The sequence below is a fragment of the Sebastes umbrosus genome, chromosome 23, assembly GCF_015220745.1.
Source record: "Sebastes umbrosus isolate fSebUmb1 chromosome 23, fSebUmb1.pri, whole genome shotgun sequence".
Classification (NCBI taxonomy): Eukaryota; Metazoa; Chordata; class Actinopteri; order Perciformes; family Sebastidae; genus Sebastes; species Sebastes umbrosus.
In genome coordinates this window covers 18,213,573-18,219,817 of record NC_051291.1, presented here as the reverse complement: position 1 = coordinate 18,219,817, position 6,245 = coordinate 18,213,573, and positions in this window count along the sequence as shown.

The window sequence follows — 6,245 nt, the reverse complement described above, 5'->3', positions numbered from 1 at the left end:
TCTTGACTTTTTGAGCTCTCTCAGAACCTGCAAACTGAAATGTGATGTGGGATTTCTACCAGGAGATGGCAGTATATCCATGTGCCAGTTACCCATGTTTCAGGTATCATTCGGTCCAATCACATACCCATTATAGTGTTTTTTATTTCTAATGTGAATCAAAGTTTTTATTTTATGTATGTATGGGTGTTCTTTCTTTTGTTTTTTCACACCAAATGCAGTATTGGTTTCTCTTAACTCTGCTATCGCTCATTCCCTGCACAGTGTGGACAGCCATCATTTTCTGTGTTGGTGTTTCAGAAGAAAGAGAAATAGGAGCTTTTTTTTGTTTGCTTTTGTTTGTGCTTTAAAGCGAGCTTGCTTGCATACAGTACAGTTAGACTCTGTGTGGGAGGCTTTTATCTCTCCTGTTTCCACCTCCATTACCGCCAATTCCACCATTTTACCTCCTTCCCTTCAAACAAATTACCTCGACACAGAAAATCCCATGTGAGGCCGAAATCAATGCTGCCATCATTTACAAACAATCACAGCAGATACACAGAGGTGCGTCCTCCTTGGCAGGGGAGTGAGTCTTCTTCCACACAGCAGTGCTTTTTTTTATATAGCATGAAATCTCTTTTCAAAATGTTGCGTCTCAGAAGATACAAAGCAGGTTTGTTTTGCCACTGTGACTCCACCATGTGATAAAAAGTATACCTCTCCTGTGTGAGGTGCAACTTGGTTTAGCTAAGTTGGACATAACACGTTCAGTAACAAAGAGGACTGTGTGCATGCAAAATGTGAAATGCTGCTAATATGATGCTTTATCAGGGGGGATTTATTCGTGGTGTGCCTGTCTGATATTGTGCTAAGATATGTGCAGGAAGCACTTCACTCCCTCGGGCCATTACACTGTAAATAAGAAAGGTTGATCTGGTTAACTCGCCTGATCAAGGATGCATATGCAAACTAAACTCTGGCATCGGCTGTACGATCGAAATAAAATGCATCGGCACACAGTGAGTGGTGACACAATGCTCATACAGTTGTTTGCAGCACATTGTGCAGATGTGCGAACGCTGCATCTCATAGCAGGACAGGAGCAGCACATGAAATCTTACAGCACTATACAACACCTATATGTAACCTATATGGGTGACCTTTTATAGGAGAGGAGACAATTCAGCAGCCAACTGAATAAGATAACTTAAAATGAAATCAATGAATACATGAATAAATCGACCATAACCAGTGATGAAAAGTAACTAAATACAATAACTGAAGTACGATTCTTAAAGGGACAGTGTGTAATATTTGGCATCTAATGGTGTGGATGCAGATTGCTACCAACTGGTTTCTCACTCCTCCCTTTCCAAGACTGTGGTAACGTGAGCTGCCGAGTGCAAAACCGTGGTAACGCCGTTCGCCTCGCTCAGAGGCCATCCTTACCATAATAACACTATTTTATAGCAACGGAAGTCAGACGGCGGCTGGCGGTACCACGGTTTGCACTCTGCGGCTCACGTTGCCGCAGTTTCACAAGCATGCCGGAGAACTACGGTGGCCCTTTAGGTAACGTAAAAACGTGAAAGGGCTTCGAGAGCCAGTGTTCAGTTTGTCCGTTATGGGCTACTGTAGAAACACGACGGACTCCGTGAAGAGGACCCACTCCCTATGTAGATATGAAGGGCTCATTCTATAAGCTAACGAAAACACAACAATACTTTTTACTACACTACAAAAAATTGGTCGTGTCTACAAGATAATCCCCAAGTTTAATAAAAAAACTCTCACAAGACTTGCTGCCCGACGACCTATCCTAACTGTAACCATTCGAGGTCAACGCCTAACCTTAACCATCTCGCAAGAGTTTCCCAACTTGGGGGTTACCTTCTAGACATGACCTACTACATTTATTATAGTTATAGTTTCTAGCTACTCTACAGGTTGTTATGAAATAAGCTTTTTATATTTTATGTCCAACATGTAAAAAGAGGATCCACCTCAATGAGGTACAGCATTAAAATGCTGCTTAATGCACCAGTACTTCTTATAATCCACTAATGAAATATATATAAGGTGGCATTCTACATAATAAGTACTTGTCCCTGCTCTGTTTCTGACACAAGGTACACCAATCCCACGGTGTCATATACAGTAGGTAAACTCCCGTGATGCAGTTGCAATGCAGCTGATTATTTACGTATTAGGTATTCCCTTTGCTGCTTTCCATTTGATCAGAAGACGCTCTCCAGCTTTGACAGGTTGGACCTGTGATGGTGGAAACACGTCAATAGATTTAATAATAGAGCTGGAGCTCTTGGTTGCTCAAAGCAGGTTCAAACCTGTGTGATTTCCTACCTCTCATCATTGCATTTTTTATCAAATCCTCTCAACCCTTTTAGCCCCATTATCATTCTCTGAATTATCCATATACCAGTGGCTGCGTTTTTTTTGCACAACAGCACACTATAAATTTAAATAGAGAACACGTTTTCTATAATTTAGCAGCAGTGCTGCAGCACTAAAGGGGGATGCTATGAATACTATAAGCGCCAAAAGGTGGGGAAAGCTCAAAATAAAGCCAAACCAGGACATATGCAAAGCAGCCTGCATTAGCCTTCGCACTGAGCCATAAATCACATACATTTGGCACGGCCCCCCCTTGGCTTGCTGACTAGTTAGCCCCAGACTAGAGAAGCCACTGCTGGTCCCACTGAGCGGAGAAGCCTATTGAGCAACATCAGATGGCTCCTGGGGTTTGGAAAGAGCCACACTAAATCTCCCGGACCAATTTGGCGTGGCAGAGCTGGCCTGTGTTAGCGCCGCGGCTAACCTGGTTAGCAGCCTGTAAGAGCACAGTTGGAGGGCCCCCTCCTGCTGTTCGATTGGCTGAAATGGGTAGCGGTGTCAGATCAGGAAGTAATTGCCTCCTCTATGGATAGTTTATGACCCTGTTTACCCTGTGAAGAATAGCCCCTTCACATATCCCTCTTTCTGTTGGCGGTACTCTATCAGGCTGATGGTTGATGTAGGTGCCTTCGCACTATTAGAGAACAAAAAGAATGTGCACCTTGAGGCTGAAGGAAACAATTCGAGCTGTATTGTGCGGCATTGAGAGGGGAATTGATTGCTTACCGAGCATTGTGTACTCGCACGGAAAAGGTTTTTCTTGTCCATTGGCTAAATTGGGAAGCTTCATTGTGGAAATATTCCCTAGATGCCCCGACAGTGCTGTCTAAATTCAGAAATAACACTAGACAGGTTGTATTGTGTGGTTTGGTTTTGTGTGGCTCATCAGCCCCCCTGCCAGATTTGCGCTCCCTCTACCAGGACCCCCTAGTCTGCTTTGGCAAATCCTCTCTCTTCCTCTCTGTCTTGTTCTGGCAGGCCTGACGCTTGGTATCGCTGATGCCAGAAAAGCAGTTTTCCAATCCTCTTTGAGTCCAGTTAAAGATTAACAGCAGTATGTCTACAGAGCCAGGAACCTTTATTGCTGTAAATACCTTTTCAGCTTTTGTTTAGGGGATGTTCATTCAGTGCGATTGCCGAAATTGGGGAAATGGGCAGTCCATACAAAACACGCCGTGAACAGCTGTCATTGTTTGACATCTGTAGAGGCACAAGGACACTGCTGGGATACATTTATTCCAAGATTTGGGATATTTCTCTGACATGAAACAAAGACAAAATAGAAATGTACTTCTCTGACTCTGTAAAAGTGAGGATATTTCCACCAAAAATGTTTAGCCACACTAACAGCGTGGCTCTAGGATGGCAATAACAGTCGTCCACTACTTTGGTCGTCAAGACTGAAACATCTTAACAACTACTGGATGGATTGCCATGAAATTTAATACAGACATTCATGTTCCCCAGGTGATAATCCCTAATGGCTTCTCCTGACTTCTCCTCTAGCACCACCAGCGCTGTTGACATGTTGGGTTTTTAGTAAAATTTCTCAAAAGCTATTTGAAAAATTGCCATCAAATTTGGTAGATATATCAATGGTCCCCAGAGGATGAACCCTAATGATTTTCTCTGACCTCTCCTCCTTCTGTAGTGCCACCAGCAACTCAAAGTTTTTCACTTATCAAGTGAAATATGTCAACAACTACTTTAGGGATCTTTTAGAGGCATCCATGGTTCCCAGATGATATATCCTAATGACTTTGGTGATCTTATGACTTTTCCCGTAGTGCCACCATGAAAGTAAAAATGTAAATGTATCCAATACATGACCTACAATACCTAAAGCTCAGCTCTACTTTGTGTTTACTGCTAATTATCAGCTGATAGCATGATAACACGCTGAACTAAGATGGTGAACCAGTGGGCAACCTCCGGGTTTGAAAAGTGAAGCCAATGAGGAAGTGCCTTAAACTTGCATTCTCTCTAATAACCAGCAGGGGGCGACTCCTCTGGTTGCAAAAAGAAGTCTGATTGTATAGAAGTCTATGAGAAAATGAGCCTACTTCTCACTTGATTTATTACCTCAGTAAACATTGTAAACATGAGTTTATGGTCTCAATCGCTAGTTTCAAGTCTTCTTCAATACAGCATGATGTTCATTTAGTAAATTATGGTCCCATTTAGAGTCAAATAGACCATAAAGCAGGGGATGCTTTAGGGCGGGTATACCTTGTGATTGACAGGTTTCTACCACGGCGTTGTCTGGTCTGGGAGTTGTCCGTGTTTTCGTCTTACATCTAAAAATGTCTTGTTCAGCGTTCAGTTGTACTTAGCTCCACCCTTTTGTGTCACATATGGTTATAAAAAAACAAGTTGGCGACGGCTAAAATGCCAAACTCGAAGCTTCAAAACGACAGTCCACAAACCAATGGGTGACGCCACGGTGACTTCGTCCACTTCTGATGGTAAACATTGTAAACATTATAGCTAAACACCAGCATGTTACCAGTGAGCATGTTGCCATAGCGTTAGAATTTACCTCAAAGCGCCTCTGTGCCTAAGTACAATCTCACAAAGCTGCAAGCACGGATGTAGACTCTATATGACATATCATCACTCTGCTATCCATGATCTGATTTAATCCATCCTTAATGATTGAGGAGGATGAAGCTGTACAAGGTTGTCTTGCCTCTAATTGCAGAGAATCAGTCTCCAGTATCCACAATTATCTAGTCAATCAGGTAGAGAGTTAGAGAGCACATTGGTCAAATGAGTCATCACTCTTCTTGTATTCACTCTCAGTGCAGTACATCTTCTTAACAAGTGTCATTACTAGTATAAGATGAATTATTTGCCTTATTTATACATAATTCATATAAGTGGAAATGTAATTTCTGGTGGTACAGACGAAAGGGAAGTGCTTCACTTTCAATGCTAAGTATGCACGTAAACAACTATTGAGTTTTTGAATTATATGAAGAAGTGAAAAAGAACATTTCAATGAAGATTTTCAAGGAATGGAGATTTAAAGGTTTGATAGCGCAATGTCCTTGTTCTTGAAACTCTTTGAGGTTGAATAATAATTCGATTTCTAAAGTAAGATGAATAAGAATATGAGATTAAAGACTAAATTAAATGGCTAACATACCTTTTTTTTTTTGCAGAAAGTGTTAACTATCTGCTCAGCTAAAAATGTGCCCTTGTAGGCTATCTGGTGTAGACAAGAGAGAAGGGCTTCAGCCATTAGTGCGATGCGCTCTCAGCTGTCACACAGGAGGCCGTGCAGTGAAGGATGGGTGTCAGCTTTATGAAAGAGGAATGTGATACCTGTGCTGTCAGGAAGGAAAAGCTGGAGGGGTGGAAGCAGAGAGAGGCAGGAAACAAGCTTGTAGAAAAAAAACCCAGAAGATAGAGGGAAAGATATAGACTTTGAAAGACATCACACAATGATGTGGCGTCACTCAGTGCCCATGAGGCAAAATCATCACCTCCATCCCTCCTCATACCTTCAGAATAATGGTAGGATTTATCACGTATTCCCTATTCACAGGGAAGATTTCTCCAACAGGGAGGAGATGACATAAAAGTAGCATTTAAAAGTTTAGAAACAGCTCTATAGCATGAAAGTACGACTGCTGAGCTACGCCAAACAAAAATATCTCGTTCAAATCCCCCTTCTTATGCTGAAAAACGTCCGACTGTGAGCCACGATGAGAATGCCAACTTCAAATGTCTTTTTTTTTTCATATTGTCTTCATCTGAATCTGAAGTGGGAACAGATGCACAGCAAGCTGGGCCCTCTGTGTCTGTGTTTTGTCTGTGCATCTGTATGTGAGTGTGTGTTGCATAGT